This window comes from Euprymna scolopes, chromosome 17 (genome assembly GCF_053919585.1).
Source record: "Euprymna scolopes isolate OS-2025 chromosome 17, ASM5391958v1, whole genome shotgun sequence".
NCBI lineage: Eukaryota > Metazoa > Mollusca > Cephalopoda > Sepiida > Sepiolidae > Euprymna > Euprymna scolopes.
The window spans coordinates 117,457,888-117,474,723 of record NC_136498.1 but is presented as its reverse complement, the minus strand read 5'-3'; the positions used below and the strand labels follow the sequence as shown (position 1 = coordinate 117,474,723).

The 16,836-nt window shown below is 31.9% G+C and overlaps 1 protein-coding gene across 11 annotated transcripts in view; it reads left to right on the top strand.

The window, feature by feature from the left end:
• The window catches only part of LOC145296925 (single-stranded DNA-binding protein 3-like), a 317,297-nt gene that overhangs the window by 135,926 nt on the left and 164,535 nt on the right, over window positions 1-16,836 (top strand). The gene's annotated exons all lie outside the window — the stretch shown is intronic.

The following is a 16,836-nucleotide window of genomic DNA, read 5'->3' as shown; positions in this document are numbered from 1 at the left end:
AGTGATGGGAAAATTCCAATATTTTTCCCAATTCTAATACAATTACCGATTCTGTACTAAATTCCTGATTCCAATACAATTACTAATTTCAGTTCTTTATGAATATCTAAATATTTAATTAAAGGGTCGTTATTTTTCTTGATTATTGTAAAAACACATTAAATGTGTATATTTTTTTTCAAACATAAACTCATGGGGGTGGGTAATCTCTTAATTTTAGTTTTACTGATGGTAAAAAATCAATAAATATTGTTTTATTATTACTAGCAGCAGTGAAAGATTTTGTTTTAAACAAAATCAAATAAAAAATAATTAAAGGAATCGTTTTTGGCATCAGAAAATTGGTACAAATTTTTCCAATACTGGTTTTTCAGATTCCCAATTCCAATTAATGGTCCAAACTCTAATATATATACACAGGCATTGTACGATCAGTCTATTAACAGTAGAAAGGTTTTTTAGATTCCCAATTCCAATTAATGGTCCAAACTCTAATATATATACACAGGCATTGTACGATCAGTCTATTAACAGTAGAAAGGTTTTTTAGATTCCCAATTCCAATTAATGGTCCAAACTCTAATATATATACACAGGCATTGTACGATCAGTCTATTAACAGTAGAAAGGGGTATTGAAAGATTTCCTACTTTTTTTGCATTGACTAAGATCACCTTTATGTTAATCCATGATTTATACTCGTAGAAATTCTGATGTCTGATGCTCCTTTGGTGTGTGGCATGCTTCAATGTTGTAAGATGCAATTTTAATGAGATACTCCAAGTTATTTCAGCACTACTGTTATCTGTAAATATAAATAAGCATGTATTAATCTTATGAAAAATATTTATCTTATATTCCTACAAAGATTTTCATCCTATATCCATTAAGTCTTCCCACTCACCTCATGTCACTGCTAAAGATTATTAAAAGATTATTATTTCTACAGCACCGCTTCTTCTCAAATCTAAAGATGTCCATATCTACATTATATGTAGACAATATAATCTTCAGATTTCATTCGTTTATTGCATCATTATAATACATTTACTGCATTAAACAAACAATTCATATTAATTTACCTTTCTTTCCAACTACTAGAAAACCATTCATCTATGAAAATTACACATAAATTGAAATATTACTACTTCACCTCTTTTAAGCAAGTTAACTATTCTGAACTATCATGAATTTTTTCAGTTAATCTACTTTCCCATGCCTGTGTGTGTATTATTTACATAAATATTAACATCTCCAGATCAAGGTTTCCTCTTGAAACTCCGCAGTGTTGCTTTATCCAGTCAACAAATTGAACTCTGACCCTCAATCACTACTTACTGTGTACCCCTGTCTTTATTATTTCTTCAAAGTCTCCAGCAGAGTGTGTGTGTGTGTGTGTGTGTGTGCGCGTGTGCGTGTGTGTGTGTGTGTGTGTTGGGAACTTCAGTGCAGAAGATATTTGTTTGCAAGATTGTCTAGCAAAAAATAATTCAATAGTTTCATGTTTTTAGAATTATTGAGCTTAGATCAATTTGTCTTTATGACTTCTTCTGTAGATTGTACTATTTGAACTTGTCTTTTGCTTTAATGACAGCCTTGAGGATTGTCTCAGAACTTTCCACAAGTTTTTATCACTGTCTTCTAATGTAGTCCCCATGACTGGTTACACTGATTTTTAGCTCATATTTTGTGTTGCAACTGGATCTGTTGGTGTCTTGTTCCAATGTTCTTTATATAAAAAAGTCAAGAAGAGTTGCAATCAGATGAGTTGGGAGGACACGTGTTAGGTTTAGTACAAAGTTCTCCAACATTCACATCTGGATCATCCAGCTGGTATGGTAGATGCTGAGTCTTGTTGTCATATGTCCGACTAATATGCAGCTACCTGTCGATCCAGGGTTTCATTACTTTGGTCAGAATGTGGATATAACTATTAGCGTTCTGTATAAGTCCTTCAGTGAAGAAGTTAACTGTCATGACATCAGTTTTGATGACAAACTATGGTGTTCATCACACCATCACGTCATTGTTTGTATATTTTTCTTTCAATTTCTTTTCGACTTTTCTTCCATCATAATTTATTTGTCTTTTCAGTGCAGATTCCAACAAGAAATGTGTGTATCTTTTGCAAAAGTGTGTGTGTGTGGGGGGGGGGGTATGTGGAGGTGGTATGGTCTCTTTGTGAAGACAAAACTGACAACCAAAGTAAACAAAACAAATGCATAAAATTATTAAGTTGAAAATTGCAAACAAGTATCATTTGCACTGTGTGTGTGTGTGTGTGTGTGTGTGTGTGTGTGTGTGTGTGTGATTAATTTACTAATACTTTTATTGCGATAATGTCAAATACTTTTAATAAACACTAAATTCCTGTCTATATGCACAGACACAAAAAAAATTCTAATGGATATTACAACTAAGCACACATAAATCAGGTCGGATTTTCAATGACTGTACTTTTAATGTATAATTGTTTTTAAAGATTAGGAACATTTTATTTTAACTTTGAACAAATTAATTGTACTTAATAAAATAATAGACACGTGCACATTGAAAACTAGATATTAATAAGAGAAAAACAGGAAAATCCTTTTGCAATTGAAGTGTATAATTTTACATAAAGCTGCCAAACATGTAATTATGAGTGCATTTGCATTATCGCTAACCTAACTATAAATGTTAACATTGCTTAACCCAAGTCATGTATAGTTATCCATGGACATGGATGATTGTTCACAGCTGTTTCATCATATCATGGCTCTTGAGTGTGATTAGATGTGACTAGTCTTTTCACAGCAAAATCTGACCGCAAGATCACTTTCAACTGGATACTATGGATTGTAATAAAGATTATAGTGATCATCTCTTTCGTTTATATTGAATGCTACCGATTACATAGAGAACTCTATAATGTTTTATGCTGAGTGGAAACTTATTTGCCGAGCTCAACCCATGTGTGTGTATGTATGTATGCATTCATATATATTATTCACAGATGTGTTTCATCATTATATAACTCATCAATGTGACTAAATCTAGCAAGATTTGAAATCAGAACTCCAGAATTTGAATCTAGGTCTCTACCAGTCTTCTAAATATATTGCTATTTTTATAGGTGTCATTTGTTTATTTTGCCTGTGATACGTTTGTATGTTATGAAACTAGAAGAATACCTGTTTCAGGATGCGTAGAATAACTTCCCCTAATTTGAAAATTTGCATGAATTTATGTCCACTTACAAGGAAAATTAAAATCAAGATATTCGACTACTGAGTTTTTGAGATGAGGATTGATTATTCATATTATTTGGATGCTTCAGATTACTGCTCTTATCTTAGCATGCTCTTGTTCCATTAGAAGTCCTAAGTAATTTACAATTGTATTTTGAGTGTTGTCCACCACACTGAGGATTGAACTTTCAACTTGCAGAAAAGTGTAATTTATAACTTAATTTTACCAAGTACCTTAGACAATTCTAATATAAATTTTAGACACCTTAAACCGATTTTTGTTTACAGATGTACAACCTTACTATTCATCACTATATATGACTATTTATTACTTATATATATAATTAATGGTTCTCATATTGTGTTAAATTCTATACTAGGTCTGCTTAGTAGATGATTGTTCCCCAACATATGTGCTGCTTCTTTGAGTCGTCTTACTCTACACCATTCTTTTCTGTCTATAACCTTTACTTTGTTCCATAAAGGTAGAGTTAAGTCATTACTAAATAATATTCTGATTTCATATGGATTACATATTCTTTAAAAAGATTTTCTGACAAGTCCTTCATTTATGATATATAAACTGTAGTAAGTTTTCGGGTTGTATCCTTTGGTGTTTAGTCCAGAATTCTTGGAGCTGGTGTCATGTTCTTTGGATAATTGTTTGAGTGGAGAACTTCTTTTCTTTACATGTATTGCTGTTACTACGTATTTGTTCAATGTTTTAGGTGATAGACGATTCCTTTCTTTCCGTTATATGGATTGTGGGAGTTGAAGTTTAAATATCACTCATAAGTGTAAACTCTCAAAGGAAGAAATATTTGCTATCAAGTCACTATGCAATAATGATATCATAAACAGACTAATGAATTGCTACAGTGTTGATGGAAAGAACGGAATATTCCAATAAATTGACAGATCTAATAGGATCTGGTGGCTATTGTAAAGTAAAAAAAAAAATGACTTTCAAAACAGAAAGGAAGTTGTCACGGATTTTCAGTAAGATCAAGGACCTAATATCATCTGAAAAATACAGACAGTTCAGCATTACAGTAAGTTACCACAACTGTATGGCCTTCCTAAGATTCATAAAGATTCAGCATGCCATCCATTGAGATGATTTTTGGTAGATATAGTCTCCCCAGTCACAGCCATCATACATCAAGTTTGTGGAAATAATCAACAATGTTTCCATTCATTCCAACCAGATAGTGAGTCTACATGAGTTTGTTCACAAAATATGTACCCACTGATGAGACTCTGAGTTTAGATAGTTCACTGAAGGAACACATTTGCATCCCAATTGACAATATAATGAAGATGTTGACATTATAGTAATTACATACTTTGTGGTGTGATCTGATATATATATCGACAGGGAGAAGGTCTAGCGATAGAATCATCACTACCCCCTCTCCCCCATATTTGCCAATGCATACATGGAATACTTTGAGCAAAGGGCATTAGGATCAACACGACTTAAGCCAACATTGTGACTGTGGTATGTGGATGACACATTCATACTCTCTTCCCGTCAGGAAGATGTTCAAACATTACTGGACCATGTGGTCCATCTATGCAGTTCAGAATGAAAAAGGAATATAGCACATTTTTTTGTTTTATCATCAGTTTTCTTAAAATGTCATCGTAATTCTTATCTGTGTGCTATCTGTTGTTACTGTCAGCAACTTTTTAATTTTTCTTGAATATATCTTTATTATTAGATAGTTTTCGTTTGAGCTTACTCATTGTTAGCATTAATCCACTTTAATTTAATTGAATGTAAAAATTAAATTATTTTTTCCCCTTTTTTAAATTTAAAAAAAAATGTTTTTTTTTTTTTTGTCTCATCTTAATGATTTCCATGAAATTCGTTTTAATTTGTGATACTTTTTTTTTTTTTTTTTTTAAATAAAATGCGAATAGAGTTTTACAAACAAGAACTGTTATTTCTGATTCTCTAACAAGTATTACTGGCAAATTCATTTGATTTAATAAATATACTTTTTCTATTAAAGTTTTTACAAACTGTGTTCGTACAGAATCTGGTCAGTCGAACTTTTTCATAATTCTCTTGATCTTAGTCCGTTACATGATTTCTTTACAAGGCTGGCATCTCAAGTTGCGGAACCATATTCAAACCACATTTTGCCAAACAGTCATTGATAGATTTGTTGATATTAAAGTATCTTTCTGATATCTCCATTTCTTTGCTTATCTCATAAAGTTAATCCAAGAAGAGTTCTCCATCATGTAATTTCAAAGGTACTGAGCTTCCTCTCATGTTCAGACAGTTTATAGTCCATATTTCACTTGCGATAAGAATTATCACTGCATTTTAAAATCTTAATTTCAAACGTTTTTATATGTCCATCCTGCTCCATATAGGTAGTTGTCCGAATGCTTAAATTGCCATTCCTATTGTTCTGTCAAAGAAGCATTACGGAACCGCTGAACTCAAAAAATTGGTGGGATAGGTGTAGGGGTCAACTGTTTCATTGTCAGATGAGGAAATGCTTTTGCAATTGTTTGTAAACTTCTTGTTCAGAAACCTTAAGTTCAAAAGTAATCTTCAACTTACCAAAGACAGTAGTGCAATGAATATTCATAAAGAACTTGTTAAGTACAAGTGTTGATTGGAGACTTTCCAGTTTGAAATTTTTTATCAAAAATAAAAAAAAAAACATTGAAGAGGGCAGACGATAAGAGGCATACCTCTACAAAAGAAATTAATATGTATAAATAGATTATTAAAAAATGATATTTATAGATTATTAAAAAACTGGCTTGCAGAATCAGTAACTTAAAAACGTTTTCTTTCAATTCCTGAAATTTTAAAAACGTTTGACTCTATTTATTGCTTTAAAAATTGGGTACTTGTGCAAAATTTGAACCAGACTTAACTAACCGCCTGCTCGGCTTTGCTCAGAGCATGATGTCATATACTCAGGTTCGACTGTAATCTGACGTAAGATGCCGATCAGCCAATCAATGCATGGCAAAGGAGTAGACGATCTTTGGGGAAAATATTGGAAGAAAAAAATCAATAAATTAAGTAAACAACACACCATCAAACGGTCGTTCCTAACAACTTTATACAAGATGAATATCTCCACCTGGGATCAACTGTTGCAGATGATGGAAGATGTTGTTTTGTATTGCTAAACAAAACAATTGCTGCAAAGAAAAATTGTGCATCTTCTGACGAGAGGTGCATAGTCGCCAAAAGAAGATCCGTTAAGGATGGATGTGACTGGGAGTGTACCAGGATGAAATACTAGCAATGGGCATTGAAAAATAATACACATTAAAAAAGGTGCATTTGAAGAAAATTTGTTTAAAAATATGAAAAACACATTAAAAAAAAAAATTGATTTCCTTATTAATTTTGTTCAATTTTGTTTGACCAAAACAAAATGTCTGGAAAAAAAGTTTACATTAGTTAAAGCAAAAAAAAAAATCCTACATAAGAAACAAAAAAGTGCTTTCATCAAACTTTTGTTAAAAATAAAATATGAAACGCAAAAAAAAAAATTGGTTATCTTATTTTGTTCAATTTTGTTTGATAAAAAAAAAAGTGTATTTTTCTAATATTGTAATTGAGTAGCGTTGTTACACTTTGATAATCGGTGACGCTTGTCGAAAGCCAGCCGTTGACATCCTATCAAAAATTGTCCTCCTTCACTCCTAATAGTTTGCGCTTCTCTATTATAAAAAAAAATATTGAATTTCAAGTGAAAAAAAAAAAGGTATCTGCATAACTATCAGGTTTCCAATTGTAACATATCCAAAAATTACTAAAAACGGTGAGGTTGAAAATTAAGTATTCATGAAAAAGACGTTTGTAAAATCTTGCGAGTTCCCTTCAAAATCTACCGATTTGATTTGGAGAGTTAACAGGGGAGGTAATTTTTAAGTTTTTGATTTTCGTAAATCTTATGCCAATTTGAGAAACGTAATTTTGAAAAGTTTTGAAAACAGTTTTAAAAAAAGTTATTTTTTTAAAAAATTCACAAATTCTACAGATGTTTATTTTTTTTCTGTCTGCTACAAATTTTTTCAACTTAGTTTCCTTTTTGCTAATGTCACGTGACCAAATATGTCCGATCCAGCATGTAACTTTATCAAACTGTTTTTAACTTTATAGAACTTGTTTTTCATGAATAATTATTTTTCTATCTCATTGTTTTTTTTTCCCGTAATTTTTGAATATGTTATATTTGAGACCTAACAATTATGTTGGTATTATTTTTTTTTTTTACTTAAAATTGAATATTTTTTTCGTTATTATAATAAAGAAGCACCTAATAATCTATATATATTCAGGGATGTAAAGCTTCTATTTTTTTGTTTTGTAAATTGAAAATGGTAGAGGATTGTAGAAGACTTGTTTCGTCAAAAAATGACTAGTGGGTGGGTGGGGGGTCTAGATTTTTAAGCAATTACATTTAAAGATTTTTGTTTGATGGATGCCACTTTAACTTAGAGTTAGTGGTAAGAATTAAGGCAGTTTTTTAGAATGGGGCTTACTACTCGAACATGGATTTTAATGGTAGGGTAAGTAATTATTTTTGTAAACCCCCCCCCCCACACACACTAAAAAAAGAACACAAAGAAAACATGCAGAATTTATGTTAACTACCCTAAAGGGCTAGCCCAGAAATAGATTATTTTGCTTTAAATTACACATGTGGTGGTGGTGGTGGGGGGGGGTATATGAATAGGGGGAAGAAAGACAGGCAGGTAAATTTGGGGGAGACAATTGCGGAGGTCTTAATTTCAGCTTTTTTTTTTTTTTTTTTTTTTTTGCCTTTGGCCAAAAATCCTAATTGTAAATAATATATATAGCATTTGTGAATTAAAATTTTTCAAGACTGAATTCAATGTTTTATGTTTTTAATGGATAAACTCTTAACACAAGATTAAAATAGCTGATCTGTTTGCAAAGAAATGCAAATATATTTTATTGAATTTAATTTTGTAATTAAATTGTTTTTAGATAGAAAAAGAAAATGCTAAAAAAAAGAATGAAAGTAAGAATATGCTTTAGCAATACCAGGTACACATATGGTTAGTATTTCAATAAAACGTTATTAGGTTAATATCTTTAAAAAACTGTCAAGATTCGATTTAATTGCTCAAGCAAACATATGCATCCACTTGAATTTAAGATTTTGTTCTTTCAACTTCTGTTTTATATAAAGAAAAATAAATCACATTCTGTTTCAGTCCAAATTCTCATAAATCAAGGGCCCTTCTTCTTGGGGCTACAACTTAATCTCCATACGAGATATGTAAATATTTGAATATTTCATTATAAAGTTTTCCTTTATCTCTCAAACTTTGAGTTCGTAAAAAAGTTGAGAACATAATTTTCCTCTCCACAATTAACCTTCTAGTATACCTTTCTTGTGGTCTCTTGGTTTTACCAGGATGAGATTTCATCTGGTCTGGTGGAGTATCCAACTTTGTTCTATTACTTGAGCTAACATCACGTGTAAAATATGTGCCATTTCTCGTTGATTAGCCATACCTAGATCTTATTTGGATTGCAAATATAGATTTTCAATATTTAGTCAGGGTTTACTTCTAGGGAAATGTATCCTTATCCCAGGTTGTTCTGACAAATCTTTTGTACGGAAAGACGTTGGGCACTGAAGGATAATGTCTAGTAGGCATTTATTAAAACTTTTTAAATTCATTATTTTAACCTCATGGAATGTGTGAGATGGGAAATGAAATTAGTTTATCACAAATTTTATATGATTGGATGTATTAGCATGTCCTCATTCTATGTTTTGGTTGAGTTTTGTAGCATATCAAGTCGTTTTAACGTTACATGTTTTGTATGCTAGCATATGGACTTGATTTATAAATATTGTTTCTATTTAACCCATAAATGGGGCCCTGACAGGTACCACGACTACTTGAAATGCTGGGAGTAGTGATTCCACTCTCCTCAAAGTTCCCACATTAGAGCCTCATCATTCACTGGATACAATTTGTGTCCTACCCAGAAAGAGAAAAGGCTGAGAAAGATTGTGTGGAGTAGGAGCGAACTTCTTGCTCAAAGGTCTTCAAGGCAATTGAACATTCTATCTGATTTTAGATGGAGATCATGGCAGTGACTGTTACTGACTTGGGATTAGTGTTGATTAAAGATTAACTCTAGAGCACCTGGATTGGGACCTTGTCAGCTGATAGTTTATGGTCATACAAAGTGATCACTTGTATCCAGGATAGGTACATATTATGATTAGTATTAGAATTGCTTTTGAAATAAACTTATTCCTTTGCTTATTTTTCATGTTTAAATAAGTTTCATTAAATAATGGAAAGATATTTTCCTAAAGTTTATATTTCAAACTATCACTTTCATGATTTTTTTTTAATTGGATGTTGAGCTTTCAGTTCTAGTTTGTAAATTGAATTCACATTTGCATATCATTTCCACTTTGATAAAAAAAAACAAAAAAAAAAACAGAGGAGTTGACTGTAAAGCAAGTGCGAATATAATGAAATGGAAAGGATTTTCCACTGATTGAGGAGGAAACAGAAAATGAACATTTGGCCGATTGTATTTGAAACAATTCACTTGAGATCAGCATATTCAGCATAATGGTTAAAATGTTCACTAATGGGCTGGGAAAACTTGAACAAAAAAAGGTACTTGATACCCTCTTAGTAAATACTTACCCTTAATCTTCACCTTATGATGCTAACAAGACTAATCTTGAGAAAGGAGTAGCACCCTCCCTGACACCTAAGGAGAGGCCTTTGGGTCAACCCATATCGCTTAATATATTTTTATAACAAAATTATTTCCTTTCAAGGGAATTTTTTTTTCACTTTTTTACATAATTTGCCTGATATATTAAATATTATTTACATAATTTTTACATAATTTGCCTGATATATTAAATATTATTTACATAATTTTTACATAATTTGCCTGATATATTAAATATTATTTACATAATTTTTACATAATTTGCCTGATATATTAAATATTATTTACATAATTTTTACATAATTTGCCTGATATATTAAATATTATTTACATAATTTTTACATAATTTGCCTGATATATTAAATATTATTTACATAATTTTTACATAATTTGCCTGATATATTAAATATTATTTACATAATTTTTACATAATTTGCCTGATATATTAAATATTATTTACATAATTTTTACATAATTTGCCTGATATATTAAATATTATTTACATAATTTTTACATAATTTGCCTGATATATTAAATATTATTTACATAATTTTTACATAATTTGCCTGATATATTAAATATTATTTACATAATTTTTACATAATTTGCCTGATATATTAAATATTATTTGTAAAACTATTTCTTATGTTGTTGTTATGCACACAACGTTTAGGCCTTCTCCAGGTGCATCTTTTCGAACTTTGAATTCGGGTACATGTATAAAATTTTTAACCTCATCTTCTACTTGTCCACATAAACCCATGGTAACCTAATGATTAAGTTGGTTAACAATTAATTCTAAGGTGACACTTGTTTCTCCAGGTTCAAGATTCAATTCTTAATGCAGGTGCACGACTAAGAATAAAAATTAACCTAATTCTACCCAGAGCTGACAGAATGAGAACAATCTATGCTTGTGGATTATATAAATGGTTTAGTTTAAAATTCTGCTCATGGGTTGTCGAATTCTACAAAGATTTTCGACTTCAGACCTAAAGAATTTAGGCGGTTACATCGGACAAAACGTGAAATATAACAATCAAGATTAGAATAAAATAATTTGAATTCTACAAATTACAAATCCTCATCTACAACAATTCCAAAATTTTAAAATATTTATTAAAGATTTCGGATAATTTTAAAACAATTTATTTAAAATAGATTATAGCATACCATGTCCACATGTAAATCTTATTTCTTTACAACCACCATTTTCCCTCCAAATAAAAAAATGAAGTTATCACAGGGGACGGGGGGGGGGGGGAGGTGCTAGTGCAGCTGCACTTGTTTTAAACTAATTGCTGTAATTTTTTACTCCTCTCCCCAAAAATTGTATGAATTTTTTTTCTATTTGTTTCATTCACAAAATATTATTTTTAATTTTCACAACTAAACCACATGTGTCAATGGAAATAGATCACTATAATTTTTATTGAAGTATTCATTTTTAATACAATTATTTCCGATTTTCTTGTTAGAAATTTATTTAAAAAAAATGTTGAACAAATATTCAACATAAATGTCTTCTCTTTAGTTTTCACATTATACCCCTCAGTTATGTTTCCCTTTCTGTCTTTCTCCCTTTCTGTCTTTCTCCCTTTCTGTCTTTCTCTCTTTCTCTCTTTCTCCCTTTTTCCCTTTATCTCTTTTTCCCTTTCTCTCTTTTGTAAGAATGTTGAAACTTCCTCTTTTCACAATTCTTTTTCCCTCCATACTTCCGTTTTTTTTACTGCAGGTATTTTAAACAAAGCAGCAACCTGTACACCCCTCTTGCTCATCTACAGAATAAGCTCCCCCAAATTGTCAAGATTTACTTCACACGAATGTTTATTTAGTCATGAATAAATCTATACGATCGTTGCATCCTCCCCTCCATCATCAGCAAAAAAAATCTTTTTTACTTTGCTGTTTGATTTTTGTCAATTAAAATTATGTCAAAAAAAAAAAAAAAAAGTTGATTTTTATTAAAATTCAGTGCATAAAACATTTTGGTTCTTTTTATTTTACAAGAAAAACAAAAAAAAATTATTCATCCACAAGAGTATTTTTTTTTTTTACACAAGTCAGTATCCGTGATTGCTCATTGCAAATAACAAATCTCTCCAGATTTCCAGAACTACCCACCTTTTTTGATAACCCTTGCCTCTTTGCATTATTGCAACAGCTATTTACCATTTTTTTTCTTTTAACAACTATTAATTTTATCTCGATTTTTGAGTCCCAATAAGCCTCCTCAAATTACAGTAATCTCTGCACCCTTTCAGTAGAGGTCTGGTTAGTGCTCTGAGTTTTCAGTTAGTCTTTCCATCCTTCACAACCATTTTCTGTGAGACCAACCAAAATTTGGTGCCACCGTTTTATTATTGTTTTTGTTGTTAACTAAATAATAATAAAATAGATGATTACATAAAAATTAATCCATAATTCTTAAAATTCATTTTCCATTTTCTTCTGTTTCTATTTTTTCTTTTAGGCATTCTTTTGAAAATAAACTTTCAACTACAACTGTGCTAATCGAGAAATGCCTTCTCATGTTGCCGTTAATAAATTCTTACGTTTGTAAATTGATTCACAGAAAATTCCATTGTAAATGAATCCAAGATTAAAACAACTCAGAATGATAAAAAAACGAGTCCTTTGTTGTGAGTGGCAATGAACAGAATGCTTCAAGAAAGCGCACCCCCTCTCTCTTCCGTCTTCCACATAAATATTAAATAAAAATTGACTGTACCTACATGGCATCACTCTCTCTATCCCCAATGCAAATGTCGTCTGCTTCTTAGATTATTCATTGAATTAAATTGTTTTAAAACTTTAATTGTTGCTTTAATCTTTTCCATTTATAAAATGATTGGATCTAAAAAGCTTCCAAAACTTGAATTAGGATTTGCTAGGAATTTTTAGCCAGTTTGAATGGTGCCATATTCAGCAGTTTCAAATCTTCTAAATTTATTTAGTTTTGAAACCTCACAAAATAATTCAATCCTTTTTTTTTTTATTCAAGTATTAAAATGCTGACGTTTTTGAAAAAAAATTCTTAATTTGTAATTAAATTATTTTTTAAATAGAATTTTTTAGACAGTTTTATTTTGTGTTGTTTTGATTTTGATAAATAATCAATAGCAAAAAATAAAAAAATGTATATGAGTGCTGTAGACACAAGAAAATGATTATTTGATTTTATTAATCTAAAGGTGTGTTAGTTTACTTGTTCATTTAAATGGGTAAATAAAAGTTAACGGCAATATTTTCCTTTTTTGAAAGCAAATTGTTCTTTAAATCAAAAAAAAAAAATTCTAATCCCTTTTTTTTATAAAGAATTCAAAATTTCGGTCTGTCTTTTTTGCCCTTTTTGAAATGGATATTTTACACTGGTTGAAAGATGAAAAAGGTTCTCTCTCTCTCTCTCTCTCTCTCTCTCTCTCTCTCTCTCTCTCTCTCTCTCTCTCTCTCTCTCTCTCTCTATTTGTTAAAATATTTGTTAAAAATTAGGTGAGGAGGGCTGAGATGATTTTTCATCTTAACTAAGGAGAAAACTTATCTACCATTCTTGGTAGAAGAATAAGTAATAAGATGTACTTAGGAATGAAAACTGTTCTTCAAAGTGAATCGTTTGACATCATTTCAAGAAAGAAATGCTCTGTTAGTGAGGTAACCTGATGATAAATTATGGGTGCAAAAACAAAACAAGAAACAGTAGTTTCAGTCTCATTTTTTTTTTATGTCCATATCGTCTCTCGGGGGAGGGGGGTATAAAATATAGGACAGGCCCTGGATTTTAAGGGTTAGGAGGGGGAAGGCATATATAAAGATACTGCTAAAACTTGTGTATAATAAGCGCATGATCAGTTAAGCTGTTACACAGACTAGATTATCCCCCACTCTGCTGTTCATATATAACACAATGATAATCAAATAATTTTGTCTCCTGATGAAACCATCTACAGTCATTCTCTCTCTTCTCATACAAGGCTATATTACCTGGCGTTGTTTAGATGGAGAAAAATAATTCAAAATATATTTTTAGAAAATAGTTTTATCATTTCCTATTTTTTTTCGACTTGCAATAAATATTTGATTAATAGTAAATAAAAAATGATTGAGTAATTATTGAAGTTACATTGATACAAGAATAACACGAGATATTATTTGACAGTTTTGTTAATATATAGATTTTTCGATGAAAATTCTAAAATGAAATCTTCTTCCAATAAACCCACTCCAACCCATTGCTGTTGAAAGTTCAAAGACTGAACTCTGGATGATTCCATGGGAAGAGAAATCAATAGAAGTGTCGTCCCAGTGCAACTGTTGATGCAGCTTCTTTGCTTTCTTGGGTTTTGTTCTTTCTCTTGGACAATTTAGGTGCACACGCCACCCACTCTCTCTCTCTCTCTCTCTCTCTCTCTCCCTCTCTCTTTCTCCCTTCCTCCTCTCTCTCTCTCTCCCTCTCTCTTCCTCCCTTCCTCCTCTCTCTCTCTCTTCCTCCCCTTTCTCTCTCTCTCTCTTCCTCCCCTTTCTCTCTCTCTCTTCCTCCCCTCTCTCTCTTCCTCCCTTCCTCCTCCTTTCTCTCTTCCTCCCTTCCTCCTCCTTTCTCTCTTCCTCTCTTCCTTCTCCTCTCTCTCTCTTCCTCCCTTCCTTCTCCTCTCTCTCTTCCTCCCTTCCTTCTCCTCTCTCTCTTCCTCCCTTCCTTCTCCTCTCTCTCTCTTCTTCCCTTCCTCCTCCTCTCTCTCTTCTTCCCTTCCTCCTCCTCTCTCTCTTCTTCCCTTCCTCCTCCTCTCTCTCTTCTTCCCTTCCTCCTCCTCTCTCTCTTCTTCCCTTCCTCCTCCTCTCTCTCTTCTTCCCTTCCTCCTCTTCTCTCTCTTCCTCCCTTCCTCCTCCTCCTCTCTCTCTCTTCCTCCCTTCCGCCTCTTCCTCCCTTCCGCCTCTTCCTCCCTTCCGCCTCTTCCTCCCTTCCGCCTCTTCCTCCCTTCCGCCTCTTCCTCCCTTCCGCCTCTTCCTCTCTCTCTCTTCCTCCCTTCCGCCTCTTCCTCTCTCTCTCTCTTCCTCCCTTCTGCCTCTTCCTCTCTCTCTCTCTTCCTCCCTTCCGCCTCTTCCTCCTCTCTCTCTCTCTCTCTCTCTCCCCCCTCCCTTCCCCCTATCTCCTCCTCCCTCTCTTTCTTCCCTTCCCCCTCCTTTTCTTCCTCCCCCTCTCTCTTCCTCCTTTCCACTCCTCTGTTTTACCCTTTTCTTCTCCACCCTTCCACCTTCTCTCTTCTCTTTTCATTTCACACCCTCCCATCTCTGTTGATTTTAGTCTATCCCTTTTTTTTTTTTTTTTTTTTTTGCTTCCCCACTTTCGCTGTAAAAGATGAGTCTCCCTATAACCCCCCCCCCCCCAAAACCCAGCCTGATTTAAGTGCTGTCCTATTTCGTGCAAGTTAGCTCATCATACCTGCACTTCAAAAATGTGGTAGGAGGAAGAAAATTTTTTTATTTTAAAGAGATTTTATTATTCATTGGGGGGGGGGGGTCATTAGAAAATTAAGAGTTTTGAATTTGTGCTGAATATATTTTTATTTTTAAAAAATTTTTTTTTTGTGGGAAAAAAAAGTATGAATTTCATGTGAGGAGACCTAGATTTTCAGTTAGTAATTTGTAATTATTTAAGAATGGAAAAGAAAACCAAATTGAAATAAGTGAAATCTTGTTTAAATTTATATTTACCTAATAATGCTAGCCATTTATGGTTATTAGCAAGAAATATGAAGAAACCAGAAAATTCACACTCCTACTTCTGAATCCCACATCATTATTTTTAACTTGATTTTTTAAAAACTATCTTTTAAATATTAATTAAAATTTTTTTATTAATAAATAATAAACAAATATTTAAGCAAGGATTATTTTGTGCTTCAACATTTTGTTGGAATTATAAATACGTGTTGATAAACACTGGACATAAGCTACTATTTTATAATAACTCCTACTCCCAAATTAAAATTACTAAAAAAAAAAAAAAAAAAAAAAAAAAAAAAAAAAAAACAAGAAAAGAGTTCAAAAAAAAAAAATTGATGAATTGGAATGAAACACAAAAAACATTTGGAAGCTTGAATCAATAATTGCACACAAAGCGAATTTCTATATGCGTTTTTTCTTTACAGAACTATACCAATCAAAGAAATAGAAATTTTGATAGTACTTTATATATAAAATGCAGTATTTCATGCATGTTTTTACACTTTAAAACGTTGAAGATCACATGACTTTCAAGCATGACTGTTTTTTAAACTTTAAAATTTTATTAATAAAAATTTTGGAGGATTCATTATTTCGATGCGATGTAACCGATATTCATCGAATTTGGAAACCTATTCAGAATTTCAAACAACACATTTAATCTAGAGGTAGTGTTCTTGTCCCACCAACCATGTTCAGGTAAAAGTGTTAATTTTTATGTTATTCTTAGTTATTACCTGTAGTAAGGATTGAACCTTTAACCTCTAGAAGTGATTGTCACTTAGAACTGATAGTTTACCATTACCTGTTATGCCAACACTTCTACTCTGTTATGGTTGATGGAATGAGGACAGTCTACTCCAGGATTCAGTTCAAAATTCTATATGGTTTGATATATAGAACTCTGGGACCTCTATAGAATTCTTGTAGAAGTTTCTCATGTTCAACAAGATGTATTTGAAGAATGACCAAATCCTATTCTTGTATTTTTACTTTTCATTAAAACTAGCTTGGCTGTCCGGGTGTTTGGAAGTGTGGGTTGAGCAAAAAAAAAAAAAAAAAAAAAAGATGGCAGGCAGGCTCAAACCCATGCTGTGAAGGAGATAAAGAGGGTGTAAAAAAAAAAAAAGCCCTGACGTCTTTGCTGTTGCGCCCATT